Consider the following 18,428-nt stretch of genomic DNA (forward strand, 5'->3'; position numbering starts at 1 on the left):
AATTTAATCCATTTTGGAATAAGGCTGTAACATAACAAAATGTGGAAAAAGTGAAGCGCTGTGAATACTTTCCGGATGCACTGTATGTACAGCACTGTGAACAGTATAACAGGAAAAAGTTGCAATTATGCATGAGTTCTTGGTTTTGTATTTGTATTCATGTTTTAGGTTGTTATAATAACTGAAGTATACACTTTACACATATATTATGTGATTGTAAGTTATGTGAAATGTGGGCTTAACACATTTAAACCAGTTTCTTGAAAATGTATTTTCTATATGATATATATATATATATATATATATATATATATATATATATATATATATATATATATCACGTTATTACATGATTCTTCATTGTGTGGTAGCATCATTTTCTCTGTTTTTAGAATGTTGAGTATTAATACAGCTGAAACTGAAACTGAAAGCTGAATGTGCACCAAAGCAGACAAAGAGCTGCTCAGAGATTCTAAAGCTTTGCGTGTGATCCAAATAGATGCGTAAAGCACGCACCGGACACAGCGACAACAGGGCTGGGTCTGCCTCCTCCTGGGGCAGTGCTAAAGGTGTGGTGGGAACCTTGGGCACATAGCCCGGTCAGGCACTCAGGATCATGTGACAGTAACCTGAAAACCAGGGGGCCAGCTGTGTGCCAGCGCATCTATGCCGAGGGGGGCCTCGGTCAGGGCATACCAGAGCAGGCAGTGGGGAGGATTCTTGCGAGGTGAACAGGTGCACCTGTGCCTGTGGCATCGACTCCAAATCAGCTGGACCACCTGAGGGTGGAGTCTCCACACTCCGCTGTAGTGTTGAGGTTGCCCGGGATGTGAGTGGCTTACAGCAACTTGAAGTGCTGCTGACTCCAGAGGAGGAGACGGCGGGCGAGTTGTGACATACAATGAGAGCGCAAACCGCCTTGGTGGTTGACATATGCTACCGTTGTCGTGTTGTCTGTCTGAACTAACATGTGCTTGCCCTGGATCAACGGCCAAAACCTCCGCAAGGTGAGCTGAATTGCCAACAACTCGAGGCAGTTGATGTGCCAATGCAGTCATGGACCCGTCCAAAGGCCGGTGGCTGCGTGCCCATTGCAAACAGCATCCCAGCCCATTTTGGAGGTGTCTGTCGTGACCACGACGCGCCTGGGGACCAGTTCTAGAGGAACACTTGCCCTTAGAAATGAGAGGTTGGTCCAAGGGCTGAAAAGACGGTGACAGACCGGTGTGATGACCACGCGACGTGTCCCGTGGCGCCATGCCCATCTTGGGACTCAAGTCTGGAGCCAGTGCTGAAGCGGCCTCATATGCATCAACCCGAGTGGGGTGGCTACCGCCGAGGATGCCATATGCCCCAGGAGCCTCTGAAAAGGTTTCAGTGGAACCGCTGTTTTCTGTTTGAACGCCTTCAAACAGGCCAGCACAGACTGGGCACACTCATTCGTAAGTTGCGCCGTCAAGGAGACTGAGTCCAACTCCAAACTGAGAAAAGAGATGCTCTGAACTGGGAGGATTTTCCTAGTTGATCCGAAGCCCTAGTCGGCTGAGGTGTGAGAGCACCAGGTCCTTGTGTGCGCACAACATGTCTCAAATAATGAGCTAGGATTAGCCAGTCGTCGAGATAGTTGAGAACGCGAATGCCAACCTCCCTTAACGGGGCAAGGGCAGCCTCTGTGACCTTCGTAAAGACGCGAGGAGACAGGGACAGGCCGAAAGGGAGGACTTTGTACTGATACGCCTGACTCTCGGACGCAAACCTCAGGAAAGGTCTGTGTCGAGGAAGGATAGAGATGTGGAAGTATGCATCCTTCAGGTCTACCGCCGCGAACCAATCTTGATGCCGGACGCTCGCCAGAATGTGTTTTTGCATCAGCATCTTGAACGGGAGTCTGTGTAAAGCCTAGTTCAGAACTCACAGGTCCAAGATTGGCCTCAACCCACCGCCTTTTTTCGGTACAATGAAGTAGGGGCTGAAAAACCCCTTCTTCATCTCGGCTGGAGGAACAGGTTCTATCACGCCCTTCTGTAGGAGGGTAGCGATCTCCGTGCAAGGTAGCAGCATTTTCGTCTTTCACCAAGGTGAAGTGGACACCGCTGAACCTGGGCGGATGCCAGGCGAAGTGAATCGCGCAGCCGAGTCGGACGGTCCGGACCAGCCCTCGCGACAGATTGGAAAGCGCAAGCCATGCGTCCAAGTTCCGCGCAAGGGGGACCAAAGGGACAACATCGGACGTACCGGCAGGTGGGGCCTCGCGGCAGGGCGGAGCTCGAGGTGCCACACCACATCGTGGCCTTGCGGAGCCTAAGGACATCGAAGCACTTACCTGGCTCCTTGTGACCACCCCCAGAACAGCCTGGGACGGGGGAGGAAGAGGCCTGTCCTCGTGACCCGTGGAGACTGCCACATCAGGGGCGGATTTGTGCCACAGCTGGGCGCTCAGGGGCAGAAAACCGCCGCTGGAGCACCAAATCTTCCAAATAGAGTAGTGGACGGTGGTCGTGATGACGGCTGTGCACACTGGATATGTGACCCAGGGAACAAGGAAACCACTCTTGCTGAGCTCTTGAGTAATGCAGCCACTTGGGCATGCAGCGCAATTAAATGCAAAAGGTAACAAAAAGATGGAGATCTGCTTACCAGCTCCAGAGCAGCGGGTTTCGTTGTCCCTGGGTTGCCTGTCTCAAGGGCACTTTGAAGCCTTTCACATGGGTTCTGGGCGGCCGTGAGATGGGTGGCGTCTGCTTCCTGCGGTGGGCTCCACGCCAGGGCCGGGCCGAAGGAACGGGCTACGGTGGAGCCGGTGCAGTCACCGCAGGGGGACGCCCTTGGCGATGAGTAGATGGCCGTGACCTCCGTCGCTCGGAGAGTGAGGTCGGTTGCCGAGCGCAGTTCCTGCATCAATCCCAGGGCGGAACTACCCTCATGCAGTTCCTTTAGCGCCTTGGCAGACTTGCAGGAGAGCCATGGCGTGCAGGGTGGAGGTGGCTTGTCCATCGGCACTATAGGCCTTGGCCGTCAGAGACGACGTAAACCTACAGGCCTTGGACGGGGGCTTTGGGCACCCGTGCCAGGTGGCGGCGCTCTGTGGGCATAGGTGCACCACGAGCGCCTTTATCCACCGGGGGATTGCCGAATAGCCCTTGGCCGTCCCACCATCGAGGGTAGTGAGGGCAGGGAAGCTGAAAAGATCGGGACCGGGAAGTAAAAAGTGCCTCCCGCGACCTTGTCAGCACTTCATGCACTTCCAGGAAGAAAGGAACGGGGGCGGGGCGTGGCTTTGAGCGGCGCCGCGAGCCCAGGAACCAATCACCGAGCCACGAGGGTTCAGGGAAGAGCAGTGAGTTCCACTCTAGCCGACGCTTGCGGCTGCCCAGGAAAGCATGTCGTCATCTCCGCGTCAGCCTGTGACTGGGCAATCGACCCCAAAGGGAGGAGCCCAGCTGAGGCTTCCGACTGGACGAGCCCACTCTCCGATGCTGCGTTTGAGAGCTCATCACTTTCGCGGGCTCCGAATAAGAGGTCGAACTTGCCATGAGATGAGCCGGCGGACTCATCCAGAAGCCTGATTGGGGCAGATGAGCGTGCTGGGGAATGGGAGGTCCGCGGAGGGATACCCGGCAGAGGCGGTCCCATTGGGGTCCCCAAATCGCCCCCAGTGCTAGCCACGTTGGCCTCATACCCGTGGGTAAAAGGACCGAGGCGGGAGCCTCTGGGGTGGCTCGCTTTCTTACGAAGGCGAGCCGCGACCGCAACGTTGCAATGGACATATTCTCGCAATGAGAACATGACCATCCACAAACGCTGTCTCCGCGTGAGCAGTGCCCAGACACGAAAGACAGTGATCGTGACCGTCAGAAGGCAAGAGATAATGAGCGCAACCAGGAATAACACACAATCGGAAAAGCATCTTTAAAAAGACGCGTCTTTAAAAAGACGTTCCGTGTGTGCCGCTCTTTTAGAGAAATATACTCTTTTAGAGAAATATACTCTTTTATTTCTGCCGAAGCGCCCAGGGGCATTCTCTGCAGTGCACCAGTGCAGAGGGGGGAGAAGCCGCTGAAATGCGCCTTCAGATCCAGCAGAGGTGAATAAACAGTAGTATTCAGCTCAGTGAGCATGACCGTTCGGCTCCGAAGAGAAAATCTGAATGAGTGGTTGCATACCAGCTCCTTTTATACCCGTATGTCCGGGGGAGTGGCATGCAAATACCACTCGCCAATTTCATTGGCCTTTTATCAAAGACCAGAGGTGTCTCGGGCTCCCAAGAGTGACCCCTAGTGTCACTACATCGACACAACGTCGAGTGAGTGACAGATAGGGATCTGGACATTTTAACATTATAAAATCATTTTAAATCACCGTTCCGACAACCAAAATGGAATGTTAGGAAAAAGATTTTAGAACAATGTTAGCTGGGACAAGACATGTCATGCACATCAAATCATTGTCATCGACATTGACGTGCAATCAAACTCAAGCTGTTTCTAGTCTCAATGTTATATCAGTGTAAGGGAAGACACATAGAATGAGGGAAGGAGGACACTGGGACAGGATGTTTCAGGTCTCAGGTGAGCTTTTAATCACAGACTTCGACGAACACAGTCACAACTGGCACAGTAACTTCTTCAGCTTCACAAACTCTTTAGCCTCACAGGCTCCTAGTCACAGTCTCTTAATCATCACAAAGTCTTTATCACAGCTCTTTAACGTCACAAATCAGTAGCTTCACCGTGAGACTCTCGTGCCAAACTCTCTCTCTCTCTCTGCTGGTGGCGTGGCTGCTTATATGCCACTCTCCCCATGCTCACTGGAATCAGAGACAGGTGTTAGACATAATCTAGCTCAGGTGTAAGCGCCCTTACCACTTTCTCTCTGTTCGGATGGACGCTTGACCACGCCCCCACTGCCACAATCAGTACGTTTTTTTTTTTTGTTTTGTATTTTTGTTGTTGTTTTTGCAAACACATTAAAGAAATAGTTCACCCAAAAATGGAAATGTAATTATTTTCATGTCATGTTTTCAAAAATGTAATTATTTATCATGTCATTCCAAACCTGTTTCTATCTCTCTTTTTTTTTTCATGGAACACAAAAGGAGGAATTTTGAAGGCGAATCTGAATGATGTTCCATTTTAGCTTGCTAGCTAGTGATCTAGCTAATGATAGCTAGCGAACTCGCTAATGATAGTTAGACTAACTAGCTAGCTGGCTACTGACTAGTTTTGATTTCCTCACTGTTGACACACATTGCATTGGCTGGCGAGAAGTATCATAGCTACCTTTATATTTTTATGGAAATTAAATAACAGTTGCCAGCAATTATTATGTTTTTTGCAACAAGTAGAATTGACCATCACCTTATCTTACTCCACATTTCCTTGCAGGAATGTAGAAAATTTGCTTGTGTGCATGAAAGTTGCTGGGGGGCACAGATATATCTATACACATATACCTTATGAGCAGCTGTTCCTATGGAGCGTGATATGTCGGCACATACAGCATATTGGAAAGGTCAAGAGCCATCCATCAACACATGCAAGTAAATTTACAGATACGGTCTGCAACAGCCTTGAGTCTTTTCCAGCCAACTTTCAGATTATCTGATTTTCCATAAACATTGGGCGATATGCAGTGTTGGGGAGTAACAGAATACATGTAACGGGATTACGTGTTTAAAATACAAAATATAAGTAACTCCTATTCCACTACAGTTAGAATTTAAATCATTGGTAATTAGAATACAGTTACATTCAAAAAGTATTTTGATCACTGAAGAGATTACTTTGCATTTTATTGTCATTTGTTTCATTTAATATTTAATCCTTTCAGATGGAAAAATGTATACATATAAATGATGTGATCCAAAGTGCATTTGAACAGCGGTGAAACACTTTCTTATAATGTGTTACATTCAGTAGCAGTTTTAACCACCACGCAAATGCGTGGGGCCCCGGAAGTCGGGGGCCCCCCGGCCCGGGTAGGAAAGCTCTGCAAAAACCGCTTGAGGAGTGACATGTTGTTCTGGGTACACACGCGAAAATTCTGTTGTCTGCGGTCTCAGAGCGGTTCACAAAGCCGCCTGGTTCGGGTCAGTAGGACTTTGGGTTATGAAAAAAATATACAGGCCTTCCAAACTTGTTTTGTCCACGTGCGCTCACTCACACAGATACGCACAAACGGATGTGCTTTTGCATGCGTCTATGTAAAAGCACTGGACGAACATCCTTGACTGGTGCACTGCATCTTGCTGTTTCTTCAGTGTCTCACACAAGACCAGCACATTTTTAGACACAGTGTCAAATTAAAAATAACTTCAGGTTTCAAAAATGCATGTCTAGACACCTGCGTTCTCTTTCATTCGTTGTGCTGTGTCTAGACTGTTTTTAGCACAGGTGTCACAAAGTTCAGGCTGCAAAGAGGTGACTGTTACAATTTTTTACATTATGCTCTAGTGTGCTGAGGGGCCATCGTGGCTTGTATGTTTACTGTTACAATACTGTAACAAATGTTGCCTACAATGCTTAGCCTACATAAAATACAGCCTTTTGCAACATGATAAACAATACTGTCACAGTCTGTCTCCCTCATTCTTTTCAAGGACTCTTATTTTGAAGTTTTCCCCCAGACTCCATTTCCCAGGATTCACTGCCCTAATCACTCCTATCAGTTCATCATCATCTGCACCTGCCTTCTATTCCCTCGTTTGTTTCTCAGTGTATAAAAACCATCTAGTTTTGTTAAGTCTTTGTCAGTCCTTGAAGTGCTACGTTGTGAAGTGTCATATTTTTTGTATTGTTAGCCTGTTAGCCTTATAGTTTGTTTTCCACTCCAATGTTTATAATTAAAAGATTAAAAGGAATCTACTCCTGTGTCTCCTCTGTTCCTCTTCCTCTCCTAGACACCCACGTTACAGAAGGACTGACCAACAACAAAGAATACGGACCTAACAAAAATACGGATAATCTTACATGCTCTTCCAGACGTCATCTTCTACTCCAGTGATCCCTCTAATCCTCCTCTTCCACTCGTCTAGACCCTCACGAGCATCGAGCCCAACCAAATGGATCTACCGCCTGCAGTAGCAATCCTCCTCCTAGAACAAGGAGACTGTCCAATTGAGGATCACATACGTGAGTTTCTCCATCTCGCTAATTTGGTGCACTATGATGACCACGCTCTGGTGAGTTTCTTAAGGGTTGGACTGAGTAGTGCATTGAAGGAGCTGATGCCTCTGTCGGGAGTTCACTGGACGATCTCCAACTACGTGGAGGTGGCTCTGCAGCTTTGCGGCTCATCAATCACTGTGGGTTTGGAGGATGAGGACTTTCATGCCCCCTATCTCCAAGGTAACTCCTCTCCATTTAATTTCCCAAAATAATTTTTTTGGGGGGGCTCATCCTCTTCAGTTTCCAGTGGTCGATGCTCTACTGCAGTCAATGGTAACATCCATGGTTAACCAGCCAGAGCCAATGCCTGCCACGGTTAACGAGCCAGAGCCAGTGCCTGTAGCCTCGACCGTCCCAGAGCCAGTGCCTGTAGCCTCGACCGTCCCAGAGCCAGTGCCTGTAGCCTCGACCGTCCCAGTGCCTGTAGCCTCGACCAACCCCGTAACCACACTCCCTGCTGGCCGAAAGAGGAGGAGAAGGAAAAGGACTCTTCCCCAGTCTCTGCCCATGCTTACGACCGCGGAGGTCATTCCCCAGTCTCTGCCCACGTCCACGACCGCGGAGGTCGTTCCCCAGTCTCTGCCCACGTCCACGACCGCGGAGGTCGTTCCCCAGTCTCTGCCCACGTCCACGACCGCGGAGGTCGTTCCCCAGTCTCTGCCCACGACCGCGGAGGTCGTTCCCCAGTCTCTGCCCACGACCGCGGAGGTCGTTCCCCAGTCTCTGCCCACGACCGCGGAGGTCGTTCCCCAGTCTCTGCCCACGACCGCGGAGGTCGTTCCCCAGTCTCTGCCCACGACCGCGGAGGTCGTTCCCCAGTCTCTGCCCACGTCCACGACCGCGGAGGTCATTCCCCAGTCTCTGCCCATGCTCACGACCGCGGAGGTCATTCCCCAGTCTCTGCCCACGTCCACGACCGCGGAGGTCATTCCCCAGTCTCTGCCCATGCTCACGACCGCGGAGGTCGATACCCAGTCTCTGCCTGTACTCTATTCCACGGCTCTCTGCCCCAAGCCTCCCATGGCTCCGCCTTCCACGGCTCTGTCCCTCGAGCCTCCCACAGCTCCACCTTCCCTGGATCCATCTCTGCCCCCTAGGCCTCCTGATCATCATCCTTGGATCCTTCATCTTCTGCATCATCATACCCTCCTCATCCGTCCTTGGGCACCAGGAGTCGCCCTTTAAAAAGGGGGGGTAGGGTGGGGGTAGCGTGAGGTAATGTCACAGTCCGTCTCCCTCATTCTCTTCAAGGACTCTTATTTGAAGTTTCCCCCAGACTCCATTTCTCAGGATTCACTGCCTTAATCACTCCTCTCAGTTCATCATCATCTGCACCTGCCTTCTATTCCCTCGTTTGTTTCTCAGTGTATAAAAACCCTCTAGTTTTGTTAAGTCTTTGTCAGTCCTTGAAGTGCTATGTTGCAAAGTGTCACGTTTTTTGTATTGTTAGCCTGTTAGCCTTATAGTTTTCCACTCCAGTTTTTGTGTCCACTCCAACATTTATAATTAAAAGATTAAAAGGAATCTACTCCTGCGTCCTCTCCAAGACACCCATGTTACAAATACACTGCAGCATTAGAATATAAGCTCCAGGTGAAAGTAAATAAGAGAGAACTATATTAATATTGAATACAACAACTCCTCAAAGTAAAAATAATAATACTGTATCATATTATAATGACAATCTGGACAACAATAAACAATTGTTGGGTTATAATATTAATATATACTGTAACAACTGAATTTCAAAATGTTACTGGGTGAAGTAGTAGGTTTTGCACACCCTGTTCACACACACAATGTTTTGTAAACATACATGTAGGTAAATATTGCTTTTTTTTATCACTGTATTGTGGAACAACTGGAAAACATGTATTAATTATCATTAACTGGATTTTTATTTCATTAAACATTTTGAATGTACTTGGCTACAATGTCTGATAGGAAGAATTTAAAATGATGATTTAAAATAAGTTTTGTCATTTTTTTAAGCAAAATTTTTCGAAATGGGGTCCCGCCCCTGGTTACATTCATATGAGCAGACAGAGAAGTAAGTTTGGAGCAGAAGAAATAAAAATAAGCCTTGTGTAAATTGTCAGCTTTACGCTAAGCTAAAATGCTATTTTAGCCATTTTTCATGCACGTTACCAGACACAATCATATTATTTTATCAAGAATATTCACGTTGGATCATAATTTCTTTTTTCTAGTAAGATCTATGATTTTAGGGCAAAAACTGTATTCTTGTTAATAATTTTTGTATTGTTTTCCTGTAAAAATATCGAAAAATCCTTAAACCAAGATCAGTTTGATTTATCTTGTTTTAGAAACAACACTGCATAAGATATTTAGGTTTTTCAGATAATGTATTTTTAACATATGTATTTTGTACTTGCTGTACTGGCAGGGTTTTTATAATCAAAATGAAAAAAAAATGAAAAAAAGTCTACCAGTGCTGAAGAAGTAATTCAAAGTATTTAGAATATGTTACTGACCTTGAGTAATCTAACAAAATATGTTACAAATTACATTTTGCAGCATGTATTCTGTAATCTGTAGTGGGATACATTTCAAAAGTAACCCTCCCAACCCTGGCAATATGTTAGATGATATAAACATTCCTGACTTCACTTCTAAAACAGTTTATTTATTTATTTATTTATTTTTATTCCAAGCTGAAAAATGCCACTGACTAGACAAGGTTATTCATGGCATCTATATGACCATATTTCAGCAGAGAGTCCAAGATACACCAATGCCTTGATGTGCCCCAGAGGGTTATAGGATTATGGTTTTAATTGTGACTTGTGGAGAAACAGATTTCCTCAAGAGCAAAAATCATGAATTATTTCTATTGGGAGTTTATGATGATGAATGGATGAGACCACAAGTATAACCTTGTCAGACTACATTATCCACGTTTCCTTAGCAACATGAATGAACAGATTGGGGTGGAAAAAGTATGAAACAGGATCAAGCTTGTGACATTTGCCCACCCTACTTCCAGTCATTTCATTTTATAGTTTGATTTGAAGTTCGGAAATATTCACTGTCATTAAAGCTGGTGTAATTTTTTCAGTGTTAAAATTCTTTCTTGTATCCCAGTTTCATATGCCGACACACCTGTAAACTATATCTATAAGTCATTTATTGGTTGATTTCACCTAAAAGTGCATTGTGGCTCTGTGGCACTATCAAAACATTCCTCTGTTTGTTTGAGTGCCACGTCCGACCCAACATAGCAACATTGGCTCATTTATTTATTTGTTCATATTTTATCATTGCTGTCTAACCAGGGTTCAGAGAAATCGACAGCTGGCAGCAGGAAGTACCAGTCAATGGCAGCTGAAAGCCGAAAGTTGGAGAAGCTTGTCGCTAGCAGCCGTCAATCACTAGCATCAGAGTCATAGAAGTCATTTTAAAAGTGGGGGGTGTGGGGGGAGACAGCTGTCAGTAGGTGGCTCACGCAGACCCAACACTTACAGTGCAGTATCAATATACTACAGTATATATGGATATACAAGTATAATTATTATATTAATATATACGTATTATTTACTTTTAATATTTGTAGTATTTTAAAGATTCAAGTATTGCAAAATAATTGCAAAATTTAGCAAAATTAGCTGCAAAAATAAAGGGCATCTTGTGGAGCACTTCTGTTTCACACATAACAATAAAAGTTTAAATTAATCAATTACAATAATGACAATTATGCTAGTGCGTTGAGGGAATTAAATGTATACAAGTGGCTTGAGTTTTTTGACTACGTTCATCAAAATTTGTTCAGATTCATTTAATGATTCAGTGACCATTTCTGGTGATTCCAGAAGGTGGTGACAAATGAGTTTCTTGTGTGAAATTAGTTAGTCACTGAATCAATGATCAAAAGAAAATTGTAATCCTTTAGAATGTGTATGTCTACAGACCCAAAATAGACTTTAGTAGAGGTTTTAAGCTTTAAAAGAACAAAGAAAATCTGTAATTTCCCTACAGTTTGTGAGCTGCAGAGCATGACTTTTATCAAAAGACAACAATAATAGTCTTATAATAATTATGAGTTTCAATAACGTCCATTCGTTTTCATGTATAAAAAGAGTGTCTACATATCTATTCAATAAAATTCATGTGTTCTAAGATCTATCTTTTTTCCTACAGTTTGTCGACTGCACGCCAACATAGAGGTAAAAAACAGGAGCTGATATTAAAACTATCTTTACATATTTAACACAGATCTAGTAATCTGCTTAAATTGGCAAAAACAGCCGATCAAACTATTACCTCACAAACATAATGTAAAAATCATAACTTAATGAAGACTTGTGCACTGATATAAACTCCACTTACAATGTGTGCTTAAAAGAAGTATTGTCTTTCGTTTTGTTTTTCTGCAGTGCATTTCACGTAATATTGCCAATCACGATATGCCAATAAATAACTATTGTTTGTGTGTTCCTCATCTCTAGATTATTAATTTAGATCAACATCAGTGGTGATAAAAAACATGGATAAATGAGCATTGTTGAAAGCAACTTTGTAGAAGTGAACAGAGCCGTGTTGATTAGATGGTCTGACTGATGGCCTATAACGTAAGAGTTGTTTCGGCTCATGAAACTCACCTGTGACTGGCTAGATGATTGCTCAATCAGCCCAAAGAAACAAAACACAAAGAATCCTGTATACAAATCCACCATTTGGACTTGGTATGGGTTTAGCTTGGAAAAGTGCGGGGGGCAAAAATCACGTCCCCCGCGGATGCTACGCCCTTGACTAGCATGCTTGAGCAGAAGTTGTTACTTCCTCCTTCAGAATTAAAGTGTTAACGTCCCTTTAACATATTGTATTTATATGTCTCTGAAAGCACTAACAGAAAGTTAAAACTGAATATGTTTTAAAAATAAAATTGTGCTTCTGGATTGTTGGTTTGCTTCAGTTATTTTGTTTTATAAAATCATTACTGGGGATTGTCATATTACTCGCGTAACATTGAGGGCTTGTTTAATGCTAGCAGTTCACTTATGGAAAGTGTTGGCAACATTTCTAAATGTCTTTTTTTATGAATGGTTAATGTCTATGCCCATCGTATTGTTGACAGTTTTAAGCTACTCGGTATCAAATATATAAATTCAATGTTTTTTTGTTTTAGTTTTTGTGTATGGGTCGTTTAACAATAATCTTGGTTAATAAAATGCCACAATGCATTTCTATAATACTATTTGGTGAATAATATGGAGTTTTTGTATACTTGAGTTGCTTTAAAATTTGCATAATCCCTTAACTACACATGTTGTTTATACTGATGTAGTGTAACGTTTCAATCTCAGTTGTGATGTAATGTAAACCAGGACGGATTAAGAACTGAGAGGCCCATGGGCCGATACACCATGTAGTGTTTACAAAGATTATGCATTATTAAGGCCTACTTTCACTTTTTCATTAAACATTAAATGCATGCAGGACTTAAACATTTTAAAGTCCTCCATAGATCATGTGTTGCATGAATTCTGTTGCTCATATACAGTAGCAAACAAATTTAAACCATCAGCTTTGTACACAGCCAGGGTAAACTGCACTGTATCTCTATGTTTGGAAGCATTTTGTGAATCAGAAGCTGTTCTCTGTAGTCCTTCAAATAAACGTGCTGTGCCTGTGAGATGGATATTCTCGGAGTGCATTTGAGCATAGCTGAGCCAACCCCATGTTTTTACAGAACAGATAGAGACCCATTTTCAGTAATAGCTCAAATTTGTCAAAATTTACAGTTAATTAAGTGTAAGTACTATTCCTGAAATCGGCAATTAAGCCTAAATCAAAATCAGAAACATTGTTTTCAAAGATCAGAAACATTTTCTTAACATTTTCCTTTTCTCACCATGCCTCTCTTTCTCAGACCATAAAATATTTTAATATTGGGCAGAAATTCCTCTGCAGTTCTAGTTATATAGTTTATTTCATAGGATACTATACCTGTTGTCTGAATGAGTGATGAAAGCATTTTGTTACCTTTTATACCCTATAATACCTTAGACGATTTTACTGCTGCATGCAGACATTTCACGCTCAGTTTCACATTGTGTAGTGCAGTTGTCAAATAATGTAATTCAGAATAAAACACATATAATAATAACGGCAATGCTAACACTGTTAATTTGAATCTTTATACATGTGATTGAAGACAAATGTTAAATTATTTTATAACACAAACTTAAGCACTAACACTGAAACTAAAAAAATGTCAGTTTTCCTGGAAGATAAGTATTGTAGATTTTAAATGCATACAGTACAGTTAAAGTTAATTTAGTGAAATTTTAGGACTGCACTAGCAATATGGACGGCTTCAAAGATGATAGACATGAACTTAAAGACACAAAAATTATATTTTGATTTCATGGGGTCTTTACAGAATACAGAGGTGAGTTTTTAGGCATCCTTTTGTGTATGTGGAATCATTAGAGTATGAGTATTATATTTTTATGCATGTCTTCATTATAGGCAAGTGACAAATTCCATGACTACATGGACTGCTCCTTGTTTATAATTGTAAACTCTGTCAATTAGTCATGGTGCTTGGAAATAGACTTAGCATTTTCAAAAGCCCCCCACTAAGTGAGGCCTCTGGATTATTGAATCGCAAAATGTTCATGTTACCCAAGTTACACTTTTTTTTTTTTTTTGCATGTTCCCATTTGCAGCACATTGTATAAGTGCACAGCTATGTGTGGCGTTCATATTTCATCTTTTAGATAGACACTGGAGCAAATGTACACCTTAAGTTTGGAGGTGCAATTTAGGACAAAAACTTTCAAAAGAAAAATAAAGAACTGCACACTCTCTTAAAAGTTTATTTTATTACAAACTTTTTGGCAACAAGCCTTCATCAAGGTACAATTTCCTCACAATGGAGAGCAGTATAAATAGAGTCAGTCATTACACACAGGTGAAAGCAGTGACATCACAATGGACGTTTAGTAATTAGCTAACAAGCCTGTCTCAACCAATTAAGACATCAGGCTGATTTGTATGTCACAAGAAACAACTTAAGCACATTTAATAACATGAGATAGAATTCAATCATAAAAAGCCACCACATCATGGCAGGACACAAACTTAAGAAGCTGAGTGGGAACCTCGGATTATTCCAGCGCCACGCAGAATGCACGCATCAGTGTCAGCAGTTCAGGTTAAGAGTGCTAATGTCATGTATGTTGTCAGTATATAACAATTACAACAAGGACAATTTGGTGAAATTTGCTGTTTTGAATTAAAAATATGTCACATACAGTACGTGATTTGTATGTCATTCATAACTGTGAATGTGAAAACATTAATGGAGCTGTTTTCAGCATACCAGACTTAAGACAAAGAGCGAATGTGTGTGTATACGGTAAAGGAACTGAATGAATGTGGATATCTGGTACGCTTTTTACTTAGCTTCTTAGAAAATTCACTTGACATTGTCTAAGAAAATGATCTATAACACAGAGTAGAGCGTTTTCACCCTCAGATTAAAACTAGAACATGGTAAGACCTGTGACTTGTGGCTTCAATTGAGTTTTAGGTTTTGGCAAGGACAGTGTTTTGGCAAGGACAAGGACATATTTTAATGCAAATATTATTAGGTAATAATTTAAAATAAATTTAAGATTTTCTAAATTTCTTTGTCTTTAATTCTGAATTTTGTACAGCATCTACTAAGTGTCTTTTAAGAGACCATTTTATTTTGAGGATGATCCACCAGTTAATGGAGTAGTTTACCTAAAAATGGAAAAATTCTTACCTTTATGTTGTTCAAAACCCACATGCTGTTTTTTTTTTTTGCAAGCCAGCTGACACAGTTGTGTCATTTTACAAATACATCAGTGATGAAAAGAAATTCAAATTCATTTTTTTTTTTTTTTTTTTTTTTTGTAGTATGGGTCTACTCAACAGGAAAGCCATTCAGTGAGTGGTGACCATGACTCAATTCATTTCTGGGGCACAGATTTATTGCTGTGAAGGACACATACACTGCACTGTGTATATAGAGGGCCTGCAGCCACATGATCTGTCCATTAGCACCTGGGAAAGGGTTAAGGGGCTTTCAGGCCAAAACAAGCAGACTACAAGTAACCGTTTTCTTCCTACAGGCTGTCACACAACTCAACAACTCTTACCTAAACTGTCTGAGCTAATCATTCAGCTGAACAGCCCCATGTATGCTGCCTGAGTCTCAATCTATTTTTAAACTACTTCAGCACAATCTCCTCTGCACAATTCAGTTTCATGCCAAGAACTGTTTGTCCAGAGCAAATGTACTGTACTCTGTACAGTTTTTATTGATCTTTGCATTTGTATTGTTTACTGGGGCATCTTAAGGTACTAAACCTATCCGATATTCAGTACAAAGGCAATTGCAAGTGGGATCCTGCTTAAATATTACACTATATATATTTACATTTATGCATTTGGCAGACGCTTTTATCCAAAGCGACTTATAGTGCCCTTATTACAGGGACAATCCCCCTGGAGCAACCTGGAGTTAAGTGCCTTGCTCAAGGACACAATGGTGGTGGCTGTGGGGTTTGAACCAACAACCTTCTGCTTACCAGTTCAGTGCTTTAGTCCACTACGCCTCCACCACCACTCCATATACTGTATGTGTGTGTGTATATATATTATATAAAATTGTTGTTACACTGTTAGTAATGGACAAATGACACAAACTATTTCACTGAGGGCATTTCTTAAACTAAGAGCTTTTGGTGTAGTCTGACGTTAGAAGTAATACTTTCAACTCTCTTCTCCACTTCTTCTCTATTCCAGTGGTACTTAGGGGCAGTTTAATTAAATGAAGCTCAACTTGGAGATGACTCCAAGTAGGGCCTTAGTTTGCACACTTTGTGAACTTGATTAAATCTAATATAATTTAACAGTTGAGGAGCTAAAAATTCATTGATTGGTTTCATAATTTATCTGTACATCTATTCCAGAAAATATCTGGCCACCAGACACTATTCATATTAAGGAACACAACAGACATAAGACCTGTTTGACTATACTTCCATTTAAGCAGCATAATTAAAATGGCAGGCTCGCTGTGTGCTTTCACACATTGACATGCTTTTTGCTGCTCAACAAAGCTGTGACTCTATGTAGAAAATTAAGCCAATTCTAAAGTATTTCATTACTTAAGGGTTTATTTTAAAAATGGCCATTAATTATAAAATGGTTATCAGGAGTGGGCCATTGAGAACTATTACAAACGTGATCATCGTGAAGCCTTCATTTGCATAAGGAAAGAGACTAAATTTACATCCAAATGGTAATTAATCCAGGCCATACAAAATGTAATCCAAGCCCAAAGTGTAGCAATAAACTGCTTACCTGGATTCTGATAGAATTATTTAACTGAAAGTGTTTGTGTCGTTCACTGCGTGTGTATCAAACCCATCAGATGTCTTTTTTTTTTTTTTTTTTTTTAATAATGGGTGTAACAAAGTAGTTTTTACATTATGTTTAGTTGCTGTATAGTAGTTCAGCATGCTACACCCAGCATAAAAAAGGCTCAGAATCAAAACTTTACTTGCAGCTGCACTTCTGCTATGGATACTGCTAGTGTGAACAATGCAAACTGTTAATTTGCGTGTAAAAATGAACATGCCCTGCTTGTGCTTGCAGTGTAAAATGGGCTCAAGTCTTCAGCTTGTGTTTTATTGTGTTTTATTTGGAAAAATAGAGATGTATCTTGTTTTTATTGTCACATAAACTGATTAGCAAAACCTCATATATTTCTGAAATACTCATATTTGTGCACAGTGCTGAAAGATTGCTTAATTCAAATTCTTACATCATAACCACAAAGTAATTTACTCTTTATGGTCAAACTAGCCATCAAAGTGATCAAACCCCGGCTGCAGTTGAGAGATTATTAGTATTTTTTTTTTTTTTTTTTTTTTTACTTGGCTAATGAGGAAAAATAAATCATGGCCTAACACACGAGAAATAAAAAAATATTAGCTTTTAGTGTCTAATTATCTAAGCGGTGAGATAGTGCTCTCTTAAAAATACTGGCAATGTGGGTAGCATTAAAAGTATATGCTTTTCAGGGAGGATTAATGCCTGTCTGCGAGGACTATTATGGCAGACTACGAGCTAGAAAGTTGTTAATTAACACTTAAATAACCTTCAAATTCACAGTATATGCTGCCTGTTTCTGCTGTAGCATGTATCTAAACATATAACAATCACACTAACAGTGTTTACACTTTGACTGTGCAATTTGTGAACTGATAACATGAATGTATAGTATGTGCTGCTTCTTTATAACAGTGTGGGGGAATTAAATGGCCTTCAATTAAGAAACCTGCTCAGAAGATGTTTCTTAAGAATTTATCATATATAATGTGTGCTGTGGCTGAAAATGGAGACATTTGTTATTGATGTGATGAATTATCCAGCTACACATTTCAAATTACATTTTATATATAAATGCTGATCCACTGTAGGTGTAGTCTTGCCAGGGTTTTGATTGTGGCATCAAGTCTGGTCCACTTTGCAACTTATTCTAGACAAAAATCACCCACATAGACAGGAAGAGACTGTCTGGCTGACATGTAAATGACCAATCAAGGTCCGTATTGTCTTGGGGTTTATCCACAATAACACACCAGATTTAAAAAAAAAAAAAAAAAAAAAAAGTCAATAGTGCGAAAGACTGTAAACAATTGTTAAAATAAAATAAAAAATAAAAAAACTGAAATAATGTCAGAGACTGGCATATTTTCTTGAAGTGAAAAGAGATTTGTTACTTTATAACACACTGGTATCAACTAGCAGTGCATCTGCCAAAAATGCCACAAGCACATTTCTGTGAATAGCTTTCTTTGGAATTTACAGTATTTTTCTTGGCAGGCAACCAAGGTGAAAGCCAGTTAATTGCTTTCAGTATTAAATTCCTTACACTATAGCTTTAAAGGTTGTTGTTGTTGGTGTTTTTTTTTTGTTGTTTTTTTTTTGTTGTTGTTTTTTTAATAACACTCTCTAAATGCACCCTACTAACTTACAGATTTCACAGAAATAGGTGTCCTGAGAAATCATACTTGTCTCTGTGACAACCTTAAACTCTTGCTGTCCCAAATCATGCACTGTGCACTTAGACTGTACACTATTCACTTAGCCATCTATGAAATCATAGGGTAGTATCATCCCAAATGGAACACTGTTGCTTTTTTTTTCACTGCAATGTTTTGCTGCTAGCTTTAGTGCAATTAGCCAACCTCAATC

This window comes from Myxocyprinus asiaticus, chromosome 36 (genome assembly GCF_019703515.2).
Source record: "Myxocyprinus asiaticus isolate MX2 ecotype Aquarium Trade chromosome 36, UBuf_Myxa_2, whole genome shotgun sequence".
Classification (NCBI taxonomy): domain Eukaryota; kingdom Metazoa; phylum Chordata; class Actinopteri; order Cypriniformes; family Catostomidae; genus Myxocyprinus; species Myxocyprinus asiaticus.